Raw genomic sequence first — 18,688 nt, 5'->3', positions numbered from 1 at the left:
ACACAGACCAGTTCCATGTGCATATAAGTCCAGGTGTGTACACACAGCCCAATGAATCTCCATTCATTTTAAGAGGAAGGGTCAGGTTTCACACCGAGACTTAGCTGTCTTCTGGGTTGAATTTGTCTGCTTCTCAGTCCCAGAAGCCCAAGTTCTATGTTGCACAAAAATCTGGCTCCATTGTGCCTAGGTGGCCTGGTAGAAAGGGTTTTTTTCGTTTTTTGGGGTTTTTTTTTTTTTTTTTTGGTACCTTTTATGCTAAGAAACGGCAATGTGCTCTGCCTGCCTAACCCAGCCGCAGCCTGTCGTTCCCTAGACAAAAAGCGGTGGCCCGTTGCTCCCTGCAGCGGCCGCGGCCGCGACTCGGGGAGGCCGAGCCACCCGGACCCACGGCGCTACGTTTTCGTTGAGCCGGCTACAGATGGTGCCCCAGCACCGGGCTGAGGCGGGGGTGGTGTGGGGGGCAGGAGGACCGGAGGGGGAGGCCGGGAAGGGGGTCGGGCGGGAGGGGCGGAGACCGTGGAGCAGCCAATGGGCGTGCAGCCCATCAGCTGACCGCTTTTGCTTACACCAGGTGCACGCCGGCTGCGGGGAGCACAAAGCGGGGCGCACCGAGGGCGCCGGCAGCCAGCCGGCGAGCTAAGCGAGGCCCGTGCGCCCGCGCCTGCAGCGCCCTCCGGGCGGGGAGAGGGGCCGCCGGCGTCAGCGCGGGCAGCAGCATCCGCGCGGTGGCATCCCTAGGCGCTCCGGACGCCCTCCTTTGGACCTGGACAGTCGCTGTCCCGCTGTCAGCATCCCGCTTCTATCCTTTACCCCAATCCTGCCTGCCTCTGCCCGGCCCCCGAGAGCCGGATTGAGCCCAGGCCCGCGCAGCAGCTGTTGCTCGTGTTACTGCCTCGCTTCGCGTCTTGGTGCTCTGCCGCGAGCCCCCTAAGGAGCCAGTGCCTGTGGGTTTGGAGGGAGGTGCCGCTCAGCCGGTCCTCCTCCTTCTCCTCTTCCTCCTGCTGCCGCCTCCGGTGCCTGGTCCGTGCGCACCCCGGCACCCCTGCCAGCCGGGCCTCGGGGTAAGTGCGCTCGCTCAGCCGGGCAGCGGCGGGAGATGTGGGCGGCAGCGAGGGGAAGTCAAAGCAAACTTGGTGGCTTGGAGGGCCAGAGAACGGTCTGGGGAACCGTGGGACAAGATCGCGGGCCTAAGAGGTACGAGGGGGCGCGGCTCATGAAGCTGGGAAAAATGACGGATCTGGAGGAGCGGGAATCTAGTAACCTCTTTACGGGGTTTTGAAAAAACAAAAAAACAAACAAACAAAAATCACTGGGGTGGGGGAGAATGGTAATTCGGAAGGAAGGCCGAACAGAAATGAGCAAAAGGCAGTGACAGGAGACGAACCCGCTAGATTCCCGGGACCGACGGCGGGGAGGGTGATGCCCAGGGATCCGGAAGAAGGAGGGCTGCTGGAATCTGAACTGAGAAATGCTGCCAGAGTCGGAAGGGGCCCGGGGAGTTGGAAAGAGGGCTAAGAAAAGGGGAAAGAAGGTGGCAAGCTGTGGAAAGAGATAAGAGAGAAGATGTCTTGGCGGTGGCCTTTTTGCCAAAAGGGTAAGGGGCGTAATTCACAAAGCGCTTGAGTGTACTGAAGTGAAAGCATTCGAAAGAATCAACTCAGCTGTCGCGCGGTCTAAGTGGGGAAAGACCTCACCCTGCGTCGCGTTTTGAGTCCAGAAAGGGTGGCAGCCTCAGGAGGTTTGCCAGGGATGCAGAAATGTCTGGGAAACCTCGGTCCGTCCCAGGCATGGAGCCGGTGCCGGTTCCAGGCTAGGCTGGGGAGGATAGCGGAAAGTTTGCCAGCGGGTGTCTTTTGTGCTGCGTGCAGAGGGGTGTGGGCAGCCGCCGACCCGGGACTTCCCAGGGCCCGGCAGTGACTGCCTGCACCGAGGGGAGCCGCTGCCTGGTAGGCCCAGGTAGGGTGGAAAGATCGAGTGGCTACAGGGGCTCGGCTGACCCGGGACTGGTGGGAAAACCCGTCCGAGGACGGTTGTGAGGAAGCCGGCCTGGATACTGGCGCCGGGAGGTTGGGCAGTAGTACCGCCTTCGGGAGAGAGAGGGGGACCTTGCCTGCTGAGTTCACCCCTGTAGCCATAGCGCCTGGAACTGAATGAATGAATTATCGGGGTGTGAAGGTTTTGAGACATTCACTCAATTCTCGAACCCCACAGGCCGAGAGTTGAGGAAAATAGACCCTTCTCTAAATAGCACACCGCTATTAGCATCTTCATTCCCAGACCCAGATAATAAAGAAAATTGAATTCATTGAGGGGACAGGTATTGCTGACTTGAGAGCTTTTTGCTTGTAGGATATTTGGGAAATACAGTATGTTGTTTTATTTTGCAATTTGCTCTGCCACCATGGCCTAAAAAGCATTAACACTACTCGAATATGCCAATTATTTTTGAAAGCCAGCACTAGAGGACTGCAAAGTTCAGGAAGGTACTTTGATCAGTATAAGTCTACAGTTAAAAAGTGGTGTTGTTGGCTCTGGGGCCATGTGTGTCCCTAAGTCTCTGATTTGCATGCAAATGTGAGCAAATCCTGGCAGATGTCTGGCCTCATCCATTCACATGAAGGAATTTGAAAAGACAAGGAGTCTTTAGTTAACAATAGACCTTAAGAAAATGGAATAAAGGCTCAGTGAGTTTTTCTCTTTGGGAATTCCAAGGCTTGCTGACACCTTTATTCAAGAGCCAAAATCTCTGAGTGTGATTGTACTGAAAGCTCCAAGCACTGCTTGCTCTTTACCTGGCTGTGTTTTTATGCAATATTCAAGCTGGATGTTCTGAGCTAGTGAGGAAAAGTGTTAAATGAAGCAGAAGGTAACTTAATTCAAATGATTTGAAGTAATTTCTGAACTGACCCCTTAACTTTTATTTAGAGTTTCTTCTCCTTTCCTTTTAGTAACCCCACCTCCTGCTCACATAGGCTCTCCATCCTCAGGGTTATACAATATAGTTGAAGATAGTTGTAGATGACTGACAGGAAGATCTCACTAGAAGATCTTCATAGTCCAGTCAAAATCATTTCAGTAGCAGGCACCAAACTTGTAGAGTTGCAGGTGATGAAACCATCACACTCCCAATCACCTGAGGGGCTTTAGGGCCACAGGACAGAACAGTGAATAGCGAGGCACTCATGTAATGGACCCTCAAACAGAGACATGTCTGCCTTGTCTAAGAGTAGCCAACAGACCACTGCACTGTTCACCTCCTGGCATTGATCAACCGCTGAACAAAAGGCAGGCAGTGTGGTCTGCACGTGAGTCCCAGGGATCATACCTACTGACAAGCCAACCAGTGGCCTCGTCTTTTGTCAGCCTCAATCACTGTTGGAGGGAAGAAGAACCTATTCACTGAACAGCATTTGCCCCTGTATTCTATATATTCACTGAAAAGGACATTAAAATACAAGTAAAAAAAAAAAAAAGAGAGAGAGAGAGAAACAATATTGTTTTGAAGCTCAGTAGGGTGGGATGGGTTTAGGGGATGGGTAACAGATGTTAGTTGCTATTTTACTTGCTTTCTTAAGTTATTTTTCTGAACCAGTTAAGCTGGTTCAGTGACTTCTTTTAAACACATAACACAGTACTTTCCCAGAAGGGGAAAACTGAACTGAGTCAAATTTAAGTAAGTCAAATTTAGCCAAGATTACATTTTTCTGTCTTAGGGCTATCTAGAAGTCAGAAAGTTACAAATCATTATAATAAACTCTTATGTGACTTAAGCCTGGGATTCTGTGTGTATTATGGACTTGAAGGGTACCTATAAAATGCAGCTGGCATTTCTAAACTAGGCAATAAGTCATTTTACCGTAAAGTTATCATCTAGATATTTTTGAAACAAATGTGGTAACTTTAAAATGTCCAAAGCTTCACCTTTTGTGAGAATTTCTTTGGCTGTTATCCTGGCTGTGTGAAATTTTTGTTCCACAAGTCTAATGAAAGGGAAAATTAGGGCTTATTCCTTGGTAAATAAAAGTAATAAAGTACCTATTATTAGACAAGTATCACTCTGCTAAATAAAATCTTAGACCAGACCCAACTGCCTACTCTGGTTCTGAACAGTAACAGAGGTAGTTCTGCACAGTGTCTGCAATTCCCAAAAAGCCGGGGGAAATACAACCACTGATTTCTCTCTGGTTAGAACCTATTAAAGCTAGCTTTTTGACCTGAACTGTTAGAACAATTATCACATATTCTGAAGCAGTTATACTCATGGGGATGAATCCAGTAGGTACTAAAGAAAATCTGCCTTTACAGAATTATACTGCTACTTCCCAAGGCATTTGGGCATGATTTTAAATAATCAGAATGGTAGACCTTTTTATGCCACCATAAACAAACCATAAACCACGAGTAAAATGTGGTAAATTATAGAACCAGGATGTCATTTTTCACTAGAGTTTCATAATACTTTCTTATTATTTATTTTTAAGATACAAAGTAATAGTTTTTGAATGATTCACTTGTGCACTAATGTAAGGTTGCTCAAATATTGTATTTAACTTTTCAAAATTATTATGCTGAACATCTATTTTGGGTTAAGGCAATCTGGAGATAAAGCAAATTCTATTTCAGAATCATAACCATATTTTGGTTTCTGGGAACAATGGAAGTATCTTTAACTCATGAATAGAGTTTTGATTAATATTTTATTCAGGATGAAATTATAATTATACAGATAAAGTCAGAAAAACATGTATTCTGTCTTGTTTTGGCTCAAAGTGCAGAAGAGAGACAAAAGTTAAACCCTATATGTAAAATTCAGTACTTTAGTGACCAAGGGAACCATTCATTCTATAAGTCTTAAATAAAATTTGCTTTTTAAATTTTCTTGTTTTATCATAGTACTATTTGCCTACTTGCTTCTGTTATAGCTCAGATGGTGAAGAATCCACCTGCAATGCAGGAGACCCCGGTTTAATTCCTGGGTCAGGCAGATCTGTTGGAGAAGGGATAAGCTACCCACTCCAGTATTCTTGGGCTTTCCTGGTGGCTCAGCTGGTAGAGAATCCACCCACAATACGGGAGACCTGGGTTTGATCCCTGGTTTGGGAAGATGCCCTGGAAAAGGAAACAACTGCCCACTCCAGTATTCTGGCCTAGAGAATTCCACGGAATCTATAGTCCATGGGGTCACAAACAGTCGGACACAACTGAGTTTCTTTCACTCACATTTGCCTACTTTATGGATCCATCACTGGATGTAGTGTCCAAGTCTCAAAACAGACAAATGTATAATAAATTGTTTACTGACATTATAATTATAATATACAATACAATCATATAGCATACATTTTCAGACTTTATGGACACCCTTGGGCTTCCCCGGTGGCTCAGTGGTAAAGAACCCGCCTGCTAATGCAGGAGATGTGGGTTTGATCCCTGAGTCTAGAAGATCCCCTGGAGTAGGAAATAGCAAGCCATGCTAGTATTCTTGCCTGGGAAATTCCATGGACAGAGGAACCTGGCGGGCTATAGTCCAGGCTACAGTTCATGGGATTGCAAAAGAGTCAGACATGACTTAGTGACTAAACAATGCCATGCCAACAGAAGTGTTAAGCATTTTATTCAATAATTAAAATTTATGCCACTTTATGTTCAGAGTTATTTTTTAAGAAACAATATGCAGGCTTATATATTATTATTATTTTTTTTTTACTTTTTGAATATTTTGAAAAGGTCTAACAAATGTAGAATATTATTAGCAGTTTTATCAGTTATCTGGTTGGTAACTCAGCTATCTAATCTTAGCTAGGTGATCTTAGATCAGTTTCTTAGCACCACAAACTCTCAGTTCCCTCATTTGTATCTGACAAGGTTAGGTGAATAGGGCTGGAAGGACTGACTGCCCTAATAAGTAAGATTGCTAAAAGCTCTGTGGAAGTTGTGCCCTCAATACCACAACTAACATAAACGTTTAACTGGGATGGAACCTTTACACTTGATACAGTGAAAATCATCCTGAGATGCAAAGAAACTAGGCTTAAACTTGCACTGATACATTACTGGAGGTCTGTCAACTTTGACTTGGGGGTACCCTCCAAAGATACTGCTGCCTTTATTTATGACATTTAGTTTCAAAAACTGAGGAGTGAAAACTGCTTTTACAGTGGCTTATTGCCTTCCATTTACACTCTTCATAGCTCAGGGGTTGAAATGTTATTGGAAAGCTCTGATTAATATAAATGCCTGGTAATTTTCTGACCCAGGCCATCCTCGCTCACGTCTATCATACCACCGGCAGACTTGTGGACTCCACAGCCGCCCCCTCATTTGTGTATGAAACAGACACACTGCTGGCATTTTTTGGTCACCATAGTTACACTAACAATGTACATGTGACATGACATTCTTCTACATGAAAGGTTTTTGTGGCAAATATTATGTAGACCTGGGGGTAAAGGACAACTGCGTAAAGTTTGAGGAATACATAGATTAATCCGTTGTCCATTTCTGGAGCCATCGTTTCATTCATGGCAGGGCAGCCATTCTACAGTGAGATCCAACAAGAGGCAACTGCAAGCCTTTGACTAACAAAGATTTCTAAGGGAGGCATTTCCAACAATGCTTAACCTCTACTGAAGGATGTCTGTTAAGTATTCATTTCAAAATATTTGCTACTCCTATTTATGACTGCCCTTTGAGATAATGTATTAGCATAGTCATTTTTGATTCATATAGGGGAAAATGGACAGCATGAGTATTAGCATCCATCTCAGGAAGGCCCAGGAGACAAAAAAAAAAAAAAGTCAGCGTGCAGTATTAAGTAGGAAGCACAACGAGAGAATCTTCATTTAGGAAAACTAAGAAAGCTTTACAAAGAAAGAAAGCTTGCTTAATTGGTTTCATGCCTATAATTTTCCCCTCTAGAAAAAAATGTTAGCATGGCAATAAAGAATATGATTAACCTGCATTGTTATTTCACAATAGTAATAAGTCTTAATTTGCATCTATAATAATCACTGTAATCAAGTACTGGACAGGGAGTCAGGAAGGCACAGACTCATTTCCCAGCTCTGACACTAATGACTGCATGTGTGACCTTCTGGATGTCCTGCATCCCTCCTGGTGCTTTGCGTCCCTAGCCAAGTTGTGTTTTAAAGGATCCAAGCACACTAGTAGATGTTTCTAGTATTTTCCACTGCAAAGAATGTGATTTCTGTCGTGTATGTCATGATGAAACAGAGAGCTTAAGGTCTGGGGGACACAGGAAGGTTATCTTCCTGGTTCCTAATACCACAGTTTAAGAGATTGTTTTGTTCTTTAAAAATCCTCCCAACCCCTCCCACCACAGGACAATTTCCCAGCACCTCACTTGGATTCTTTTTTTTTTGTATATATATTGTAGTGGTTTTTGTCATACATTGACATGAATCTCACTTGGATTCTTTTGAGGGAAAGAATTTTACTTGGGATACAGGGAGCTGCTTAGGATTATAGAACACTTGTTCACCCAGTAAATATATTCTGAGCACCAGACGTGTGCCAGGCACTAAAACCAAAAGAAATTAGCTTGATTTTTCTGCAGCTTGTACACTAAATCATCATAAGCATTTTGTTGCCATCAGTCACGTAACCTTCAGGGATTTATTGAATGCCCAGTATGAAAAGACACTTGGCTAGATCTAGCATGGAAGTTTTCAACTGGGGGTGACTTTGCCCCTTCACCCCCAAGGGACATTTGAATACATTTTTGTCAGGTATTGTCACAACTGAGGATGGGGCCGCTACTGGCTAGAAGTCAGGGATGATGTTAAATATCCTAAAATGAACAGATGGGCCCTCCATAGCAGAACAGTATCTGTTCCACGTGTCAGTCAGGCTGAGGGTGAGGAATCCTGCTCTGGTGAGTTTACGTCTAGTACAGGTGACAGAAAGGAGAGTGGCAAGTGCAATAAAGCATTCTGTGATGGTAAAGGTATGAGCTACAGAATCTGTACAGAAGTAGAAGCCTTCATCCAAATTTTGACTGCCAGCAAACGCTTTAAGAAACATTCTGATTCACTCCCTGAACAGGCTATCACCTGGAACACCAATACTCAGCAGGAGACAATTTTAGACCTAACCTTACTGAACATAAATGAGTTGGACGGTTGGTTGAAAGAGGGTACAAGTCTTAAATTTTCAAGAAGTCTACACTGGGGACAGAGCTGTTAATTCCTTGTAGAATTCAGAATTCAGAGTGTCTTGAGTCATCAGGAGAGGAGGCTGGAAACAGAATGAGTGTCAGTGACAAGAAACATAGGGCTGTACAAGCTGCTTAAAGAGCTTAAAGAGGAGATGTGGCTGACAAAGCGAGCAATGCCTCATGTTTCAGAACCTCAAATTCATCAGAGTCCTTAAATATGTATCTCATTTGACCTGCAACATTCTGAGACACCAAATACTATCATTCCTTCTTTTTTATTTTTTTAAATAACTAATGAACCAAAGCCATGGAAAGATGCAGTGTGACCTTGGACAAGTCACTTAATATTTCTCTAAGGTTTATCTATAAAAGAAGTAGGGTTGCAAGGCTCTTCTTGGTAATGCAAGTTCAGTTTGTCTAAGGTCACACACCTAAGGAAACAACAGAGCTGGGGTAAGACCCGCCTCCCTGCCTCTTTCAAACCCAGTGCCTTTCTGGTTCACACTGAAGCTACTTCCTGGACTATGAAGTCAGAACAGGTAATAATATGACAGTGACTCAGCATCTAGCTCTTGGGTTACCAAAGAGAGCAAAGATCTGGGATGCTTTAATTATAATGTATCATGCAGAGAAATTTAAGCTGGGTTTCCCAGACACCTAAGGACTAATAGTTCTTTTTCTAATATTTTATTTCAAGCTGACCTTAAAAGCTTAAAAAATGACTGTGACAGGCTTGGAAGAAAGGTTCATAGAAGAGTGATGCCAGGGTAAGAAAATGACATAACCCAGAATATGTGGACAGAATTGAGGATGTTCTCCCTAGGAAAAGAGATGCAGTAGTAGTGTGGCTCTCTGCCTTTGCTTTTGCTTTTTTTCTTTGGCAGGATTATTTTAACTTTCTCTCTGAGAATAATGACCAGTGTATACATAGATACACTTGCACACCCACATACAACAGGGATGACATATTAGATTTCATATCGAAAAGTTTCTGTATTTGCTTTTAATAAAAGCAAAAAGAACGCAAAAGTGTTAGTCGCTCAGTTGTGTCTACTCTTTGTAACCCCATGAACTGCAGCCCACCAGGAGAGCTACATGGAGAATTCCATGGAATTCTCCAAGCAAGAATACTGGAGTGGGTAGCCATTCTCTTCTTCAGGGGATCTTCCCGATCCAGGGATCAAACCCGGGTGCCCTGCATTGCAGGCAGATTCTTTACAGTTTGAGCCACCAAAAGACTGGCACATTAAAAATGAGTTTTGGGGAGAGCCTTCTCTCAAGGTTTTAAATATATAACTACTTCCCACTTCTCTGGAATGGTGTGATGTTTTCTTGTGAGAAGGAAGACTGAGGAACTGCCTGACTGTTCAGGGTTTTCTCATCTTTGTAATTCTGTGATTTCCAAGATCATGAGTGAGAGTTATGTAGGGCTTCAGCCATGACCTGAGAGTTTCCAAGACACTAATGGAATTTATATTAACTTAGCCAACCACGATGGAACCGCTGGAGACACTGGAGTGGCAATTAACTGGATTTCTCTGCTTGTTCTTCCAGCTGATTATAGTTCTTTGCAGAGAGAACTTCACGTCAGATTTAAATTCCCAAAGGACCAGTTAGCTTTGCTGTGTCCTTCAGGGATAGTCTATCTCTGGAATCCCAGGCAACTTCTGCACATACTCACAAACCCATCATTTCTCACCTGGGAGACCAGGTGGAAATCTTGGGTTCCTTCAAAGCCATCTAAAGGAAAAACAGAAAGTACATGGGCAAATGCTGGTGGGACAGTGTTCTCTTCATGCACTGAAGGATAACACTGTCCAAATAAACCCTACTGAAGAAGTTTCCAAATGATTTCACCCTCAATATAGAGCAATGGAATGAGAGATTCACTCCATGCAAGTGAGATACTTTACTTTTTAGGAAGAAGATATTATATAGGACTCCCAAGTTATATCCCCAGGGCCTACCATGTTACCTAATATAAAATGTAGACGCAGTAAGAGAAACATGTCCAACATTTTTGTGCCTTTCTGGTGTGCCCAGAACCATCCCACATACTTTACCTGCATTCATTCATTTAATCCTTGCAATTAAGTACTCTATAATGTAGATACCTGCTTTACAACTCAGGAAACTAAGGAACAAAGCCATTAAGCAACTTGCCCAAGGCCACAAACTAGTGTGTACTCAATAGATATGTCGAATGAATGAATAGAATATATATGTTTTAGAGCAGAGAGTCCTTTAGGTGAACTCTCAGTTTTATAGCAGTTCAGCTTTCTAAGCAGGGCACTTTCAAGAACTGGCTCTGGATGACGAATGAATTCTTAGAGCTGCTACGTGGCAGGGCAGGGATATGAACTTGGGTCTGACTATAAACTGCACTGTAAAAGTCCTTGGCTGTGTTTCTTTCTCTTTAATTGTAGCTGAAAAACTAAAGGATTGGACTAAACTAGCTTTCATAGCCCATCTGGCTCTAAAAATTCTATAATTCCATTATTAAGGGTTTATGTAAAATAAAATGATGTGTTTATTTATTACTTTAAATTTTAAAACATGATGTTTTTATTTAACCAATCATCATTGAATTATCCTTTAAAATTATTGCAATTATTAACAGCATGTTTCTAAATTGTATTTAAGATAAGTAATTTTAAGTGGATGAAAATGCATACTTAAAGACTGCATTCTCCTAACCATTACCATCACGTGGCATATTGAGTTATTTCACCTGTTTAAATTTAGAAGGTTTCTAAAAGTTGAAAAACATCTTTATGGTACACATAAAAAAGAAGTAAAATGATTAGTTGTGAAAAAAGTTATTTGATATTTGCAGAGATAAGTAGATTGGTAAATATTATGAAAAGTATTGAGTTTGCTATCCATATTAGAAACTACTTGAGATTTGCTTCTTTTTTTATTTTCATGGAAGGCTAGGTGTTTATTTTTGCTGCTTCTCAGACAAGCTACTCAAGGTAAAAACAAAACACACAGTTTCAATAGCATAGATTTGCTTCTAAAGAGTGCTTTGCTTTTAGAGATCCTTCTGGTGTGCAAGTTATGCATCAAAAACAATGTGAGTCCCTGTCATCTTGTTACAGGATGTACAACCCAAGACAGAGCTAAGAGAGTGGATAACCAGGCAGGTCTTAGAGTTGGGAAGAATTGGTTTCAAAACTGCATCCTAGCTCTGTGACCTGGAGTGAAGTCAGTGAGCCTCAGTATCCTCTTCAGTAAAATGTAAGGCCTGCCTTACAGAATCACTGGACTCATTCAATGAGATCATGCATCTAAAGCCTTTTGCACAGTTCTTGGACCAATGGAAGTACATAGTAAATAGCAGCAGTAGGTCATACTGGTATTATTATATAGAAACCCAGCATTCTGACTGCTATAGTGTCTGGATGCTCTTTTTTAGTCAAGTGGAGGAATTTAAAAGACAAGAAGATTCGGACTAGATGTTTGAGAAGCTGATTGTACACACAATTGTCACCTTTTGTGGTGAACCCCAAGAGAGCTTATATTTGTCCAGACATGCAAGAAATCTTGAGTCAGTGGATGTACAATATTTTGAAAGAACTGGCAAACAGATGAATACATTAGAGCCTTTTTTTGTTTCTAGATTGTGCTTTGTATCCATTCTGCCTTTTCTCTCTTTGAAAATATTATAATACCCCTAAGCTGTGATTCCTAGAATCAGATTTTCTAACCAGAGAGAAAAGGTACAGTTCAGAGCTATCAAAGAGAGCTGAATTCAAAATTTTCTTACAATTAACAGACCCAAAAGCTTCAACTCTAACACTGTAGGATCCACTGTTAAGATAATAAATCATGCTATTACCATTACTATTGTTGATTCTTTGAATCACCATCTTTGTAATATTTACCTTCTTGCTTCTTGACAAAACTGCAAAACTCCTGGTTGGGATCAGATTAAAATCCAGTTCAATGTAACCAAAAGTCCTCCTGGGAGCAGGTCAGTCACAAAGCAAGAGGAAGTACCAGTCTAGCCAAATCAGGTGACTCTTAAGGAGACCCTTGGTCTGACTGACATAGGAAAAAGCTGCTATGATTTAAGCTGCTCTGCCTTGTTTCAGCTAGCAGATTCTACTTTACACATGAAGGCGAGGGTTGGAATACTATTTGCCTCATTTTCTCTGAATTCTATGAGGGCTGGAAGTAATAACTATACGCAGAGAACTTTTACTGTCTGTCTCATCCTTCTAATCAGAGCTTCCCAACTGGTAGGTGGGTGTATTTACAGGTAAATGGAGATGCTACTTTTAGCCACTGGGGACAGACAGCCAGTGCCACCCAGTTCGTCACCTCTAGTTACTCTTACCAACAAATAGCTTTTTCTAAGTGTGTTGAGAGGAGGGTATAGCAACTCTGGGACATAGGTATTATCCCCAGTTTAAAGACAAGTAACAACCTGACACACAGAATTTGTCCAGTATCTCACAGCCAGTTAGTGTTTAGGACCAGGTGCTTTTAACTCTGGTTTTCCTCCAGGCTGAGCTAGTCACATTGTCTTTGCTTTCCCCACATTTCCTTGTTCTCTCTTCAAGCATAGATTATCTTAATTTAAGACTATTTATTTACATCACTGTGATACCACCCCCTCCATCCAACAGTTCCTTGAGGGAAAGACTATGACTTCCTCAGCTTTACGTCCCTGGCACCCAGAAGAGTACACATGGAAACACACAAATACTCAGCAAATGAAAGAGGAAAGGGATTTCCATATCATATGTCCATTTCATTTTGCCGTGCTGTTTCTTTCAAATAATTTTAAAAAAATTATTTCCTAAAGTTTGGTAGAAATTAGTAGCTCTTAAACCTGTATTATACTCACACATGTTAGTACATTACTATTTTAGACAGGTTGTTATAGAACGCTGAGCTCATTTGGGGGTGCTTTTATGTTATTAATGCCAAGAAAGTACTATTAATCAAAAAGTATTCATTAAATGCATATAGAATATCAAATGCTATTAGCAGGGTGATGTGGGGGGATGAAAATAATGTACAAGGTGCTATTTCCATCCCAAATAAGCTTTGAGACTCATTGGGGAGATAGAATGAATAGAAACAAGACAAAATAATTAAGTGATCATCTGTGGAAATTCTGTAACAACAGAAAAAGGGACTTGGATGAGATGGGTCTAGGTTTGAATTTCAACTCTATCCCATACTAGCTGAGTGATCTTGGTTAAAAGACTGAATTTATTTGCTCCCCACCACCATCCCACCCTCACCCCAAGTTCTCTCATCCGTGGAATAGAGGAATGATGTGATCTCACAGGGTTGCTATGAGGATACGTGGGCAAGCTCTTGCTGTGATGCTTAGTACATGACAGTCGTTTACTTCAGTCACTTGACAGGCACTAACAGCACCACCTCTGTCTCGGTGCAGATCTCTGTGTGTGGACTGAGGAGCCTTGCGGGCTATAATCCATAGGGTCACAAAAGAGTTGGATGCAACTGAGCAAGTAAACGACAACGCGATGGCCCACTTTCACATGCATTGTATCTGGGGATATAGTGGTGAGCAGAACAAATGACATGTGGTCCCTTCCTATGTCGGGCTCACCTTCTGATAGGGGATAAAAGCATTAATCCAGTTATCACACAAGGAAATGTAAAAGTATGGCTCTGTCAAGTCCAGAGAAAGAGAAGTTCAAGAGGCCAGAATAGAACATGCCATGGAGGCTTCTAAGAGAGGACCTCCCTAAAGAAGTGACATTTCAACCAAAAATTCAAGGGTAAGTGAAAATCACCTAGGCAAAAGGGTACAGGGTAGATCTTTGTAAGCTAGGACCTGGAGGTTGGAAGAAGCTTGTTGGGTTTGAAAAACAAGAGAGAAGACCAGTGAGGCTTAGAATAGAACAAAATATTGAGGGAAATTAGTCCTTCCTCTAAAGTACGCTGGAGCTCAGACAAGGCAGGCTATTATGAAGTTCTGCAAAGGAAGAGTTAGCATTATGTACAAAAGGAATGGGATGTGTTGAGTTTAGTCATGAAAAGAAGAAGACAGCAGAAGGCTTGAATTCCTGGAGAGATGAACTGCAGGAACAACAGCTGAGTGGCATGCCGGTGCCTGACATATTTGGACTGACATGCCCAGTTCAGTTCAGTTCAGTTCAGTCGCTCAGTCGTGTCTGACTCTTTGTGACCCCATGAATCGCAGCACACCAGGCCTCCCTGTCTATCACCAACTCCCGGAGATTACTCAAACTCATGTCCATCGAGTCGGTGATGCCATCCAGCCATCTCATCCTCTGTCATCCCCTTCTCCTCCTGCCCCCAATCCCTCCCAGCATCAGGGTCTTTTCCAATCTGGTCCCATCACTTCATGGGAAATAGATGGGGAAACAGTGAAAACAGTGGCTGACTTTAATTTTGGGGCTCCAAAATCACAGCAGATGGTGATTACAGCCATGAAATTAAAAGACGCTTACTCCTTGGAAGGAAAGTTATGACCAACCTAGACAGCATATTGAAAAGCAGAGACATTACTTTGCCAACAAAGGTCCATCTGGTCAAGGCTATGGTTTTTCCAGTGGTCAGGTATGGATGTGAGAGTTGGACTGTGAAGAAAGCTGAGCACTGAAGAATTGATGCTTTTGAACTGTGGTGTTGGAGAAGACTCTTGAGAGTCCCTTGGACTGCAAGGAGATCCAACCAGTCCATCCTAAAGGAGATCAGTTCTGGGTGTTCACTGGAAGGACTGATGCTAAAGCTGAAACTTCAATACTTTGACCACCTGATGCGAAGAGTTGACTCATTGGAAAAGACATGCCCAGACTAAGAGCTAAAAAGGCATAAGGCAAGAAAGGCCTTCCTTTCTGAGTGGTCTTGGGCATGTTGCTTAACTTCTCCACCTTTTGGTTAAAGATAAAATGCATGTGAGAGTGGGCCATAGTATTGCCTTTTAGTTGCTCGGTCACATCCAACTCTTTCTCAAAGCTATGGACTGCAGCCCGCCAGACTCCTCTGTCCATGGGATTTCCCAGGCAAGAATACTGGAGTGGGTTGCCATTTCCTTCTCTAGTGGATCTTCCCAGTCCAGAGATTGAACCTGCATATCCTCCTTGGCAGGTGGATTCTTTACCACTGAGCCACTTGGGAAGCCCAGTAAACTAATGTACCCTCTTTTATTTTCTGCTTTCCATCGCCTGTTTTCCCCCTTTACTGTAGATGTAATACATGTCCCTTTATTGTAGATGAACCTCTGATTAAGACACTGGCTAACTAACAACATATCGACTGTGATGCCCACAGTTATAAAATTTTAAGTACTGGTTTAGGAGTATCATTTAAATAACTCCTCTTGCTTGGTTTGCAAATGTTTTAGGTGTAGAATATCATTCTTGTTCATGGTCTCCATTATAAAAGTTGCACTTAGCTACATTTGGCCGGTGTTAACGTGAAAAAGGTGACTGATGTTGAATGTGCAAGATCCTCTGAGATATTTAGATGGTGAGTAATTTCATTAGGGTGCTAATGACCATAAAACCTAGTTGTTATTGATTTGTCCTCCGTGGAGAGATATACTTTTCTGCCTGATCTCAATTATTATGGTTCATAATACAGAGATCACCTCAATACTGAGTTAGAGTGCTGCCTGGTAATAATTTGTTTTAGCTCCATCTTTGTATTGACATATAACTTAATTCCAACACTATCACTAAACAGTTATCAAAGGAGACAATGAAGGTAGAGTCAGTTGTTTTTCAGCAAGATGCCATTATCCTTTGTATTTGTACTGTGCTTTATGGCAGAACATCTCTGGCTTCCCTGAACCCTTTTGTTATTATTCTATTTTTCTCTCCATGCCTCTTGAGATCTCAAGTCTTCTATACTAGACCTTTATGAAAAAAACATTCAAGTTTCTCTCTGACCATAACCTCACTTGCAAACTCCTGTCCTATATTTTTATATTTTCAAATATCCGCTGGATATTTTCACCCCTAAAGAATCACAACATCATCAAAGGGTCAAGAGGAGGCAATGGTTTGGATCCAAAATGAGTTGTGGCCGTATGAGAGGATACCATAGTGTTCTGCAGAGGAACATAGTCACTACACACGGGCCCAGCAGCGAGGGGACCAGAGGGAGAAGTACTCCGACCTTTCTCTCTTCCCACCTTCTAATCACACAAATGGAAACTTAGCCCACTTTCAAAATAAGCTCCTGCATACCCTGTCTTGTTTGCAGCCAGGATCTCAAAGTCATCCAGGCTCAATACTTTGGTAACTTGTAACTGTTCTCTCCCCTTTCTCCATATCTGGTCAATGTAATAATATCTGATAGATACCTCTCTATTTATAGCTCTCTGATGCCTCCTACATATGGTCTTTCTTCTCTGTTCCTATCACCACAACCCCAATGCCAGTTCTCATTACCTCTCATTTAGCTTATTCAAAGTGCTTCTTGGTGGGTTTCCCCATATCCATCATGTTCCCTCTCCTGTCATACAGGTGCGTCAGTCTTTCTGAATTTATAGAAATGATCCCATAGTTCCCTGTGAGGACACTTAGTTGTCCTCACTGATACTGAGATTGTGCTGGTTATTCTCTGTACACCTCTGGATCCACCCTACCCTTTCCGCTTTGCTTGTAACCTGGAAATTGGATTGTATGGACTGTCCCAGTAGGTCCCTTGCTGTTTGGTTTCTTATTGGCGTCTGCTTCTTGCAGTAGCTAGCTCAGGGCTGTTCGGTCATCTTTTGTGAGTTGATCTGAACCTTCTCCATGCCTTGTAAATTGTCCCCTTTTAGGGTTTTTTTTTTTTTTTAATTCACTCCATTTTTAATGTACCTTCTGTTTTTTGCTAGGTCTCTGACAAGGATAGTAAATTCAGAGAATACTTCTTAATGAAGCATTAAAAGTCCTCCATAGATAGGCACCATCCTTCTTTTCTGTCTTGATTTTTCCACTCTTATCTTGTTGTTGTTCAGTCGCTAAGTCATGTCTGACTCTTTGTGACCCCATGGACTGCAGCACGCCAGGCTTCCCTGTCTTTCACTATCTCCTGGAGTTTGCTCAAACTCATGTCCATTGAGTCAGTGATGCCATCCAATCACCTCATCCTCTGTCATCCCCTTCTCCTCCTGCCCTCAATCTTTCCTAGTATCAGGGTCTTTTCCAGTGAGTCAACTTTTTGTATCAGGTGGCTAAAGTATTGAAGTTTCAGCTGCAGCATCACTCCTTCCAGTGAATATTGAAGGTCAATTTCTCTTAGGATTGACTGGTTTGATTTCCATGCTATCCAAGGGACTCTCAAGAGGCTTCTCCAGCACTGCAGTTTGAAAACATCAATTCTTCAGCGCTCAGTCTTCTTTATGGTCCAACTCTCATATCCGTACATGACTATTGGAAAAACCATAGCTTTGTATGGACTTTTGTTGGCAAAGTGATGTCTCTGCTTTTTGATATGCCATCTAGGTCTGTCATAGCTTTTTTTCCAAGGAGCAAGCGTCTTTTAATTTCATGGCTGCAGTCACCATACTATCTTAGCAGACGTTGAATCTCATTCATAATGAAGTAGTTCTGATTCCATGTACCAATTCCAACTCTGCTCCTTTGGTGCCTTAACACCAGTAGTGTGCTGGTAAATGTTTAACATGTCTCCAATAAGATAATCCTGATTCTTAGGGTTTGCCAATTTCTGTGGTGTACACTTAGCATGACCAGTTTCAAGCTAACAACACACTGTCTCTAAATTTGGATTTGAAAAGAAGTGCTCACAACTGACTCAGGACACTACGCTTTGCTTACAGTTTCACCTCAACCTAGGATGCCCAGCACCCCCACTGTCTGCCCCCAACAGTGCCTTACACAGGAGAGCTTCCCAATCAATTATTTTCATTCATTCTGTTGTTCCTTTGACGTGTACAGTAACCTAATGGCCAGTCACATATTGATGGTGATACTTCTGAACCCACAGTTTTTTCATGAGTGCTATAACATGGGTGCTTGTTAGATTTCTGAGACTTAAAAGTCCTGAAGCAAGATTAAGCTACCTGTCCATATTTTAGCCCAAGTTGCTGAAGCTTACTATTTAAAATTGCCTAATTCTCCAGGAAAGTAATTCTCATTTTCTGGTCTTGTGTTCAAATTATGTCTTCATTATCCTCATTTAAATGTAATGTGAAGTAATAATAAGCCAACATTAATCTATTTCATCTCTGTTATAACCAGTTGAGCAAATAGTGTACTCTTAAACTTAAAACCCTATAGAAAGCTTGTACGATTTATGTTAGTCCTAGATAGATGAGCTTGTACTGCATTTTATTCTAAAATGTATTTTATTTAAAAAGAACCTTCTTATTTATTTAGTCAACCTTTCTAAGAGATAACTTTCATTTTGAGTCATTAAAAATATCATAACTATATCTAAAGTTCAAAAAGTAACTACTAAAGTAATAAAGATGATCTTATAATAGCATTGAATTATTTTATATTTTAATGGTTATGATGGCAATATATTTAACTAAAACTATTC

The 18,688-nt window shown here is 42.1% G+C and overlaps 1 protein-coding gene across 1 annotated transcript in view; it reads left to right on the top strand.

Moving 5' to 3' along the window:
- Positions 1-605: 605 nt before the first annotated feature.
- The window catches only part of LRRN1 (leucine rich repeat neuronal 1), a 43,239-nt gene continuing 25,156 nt past the window's right edge, over positions 606-18,688 (top strand). Inside the window, exon 1 of the mRNA XM_065935279.1 lies at positions 606-1,064. The gene's annotated coding sequence lies outside the window, so the exon portion shown is untranslated. The remainder of the gene's footprint in view (positions 1,065-18,688) is intronic.

The sequence above is a fragment of the Muntiacus reevesi genome, chromosome 4, assembly GCF_963930625.1.
Source record: "Muntiacus reevesi chromosome 4, mMunRee1.1, whole genome shotgun sequence".
NCBI classification, from domain to species: domain Eukaryota; kingdom Metazoa; phylum Chordata; class Mammalia; order Artiodactyla; family Cervidae; genus Muntiacus; species Muntiacus reevesi.
The sequence above is the reverse complement of the archived record's forward strand: the minus strand, read 5'-3'. Positions and strand labels throughout refer to the sequence as shown.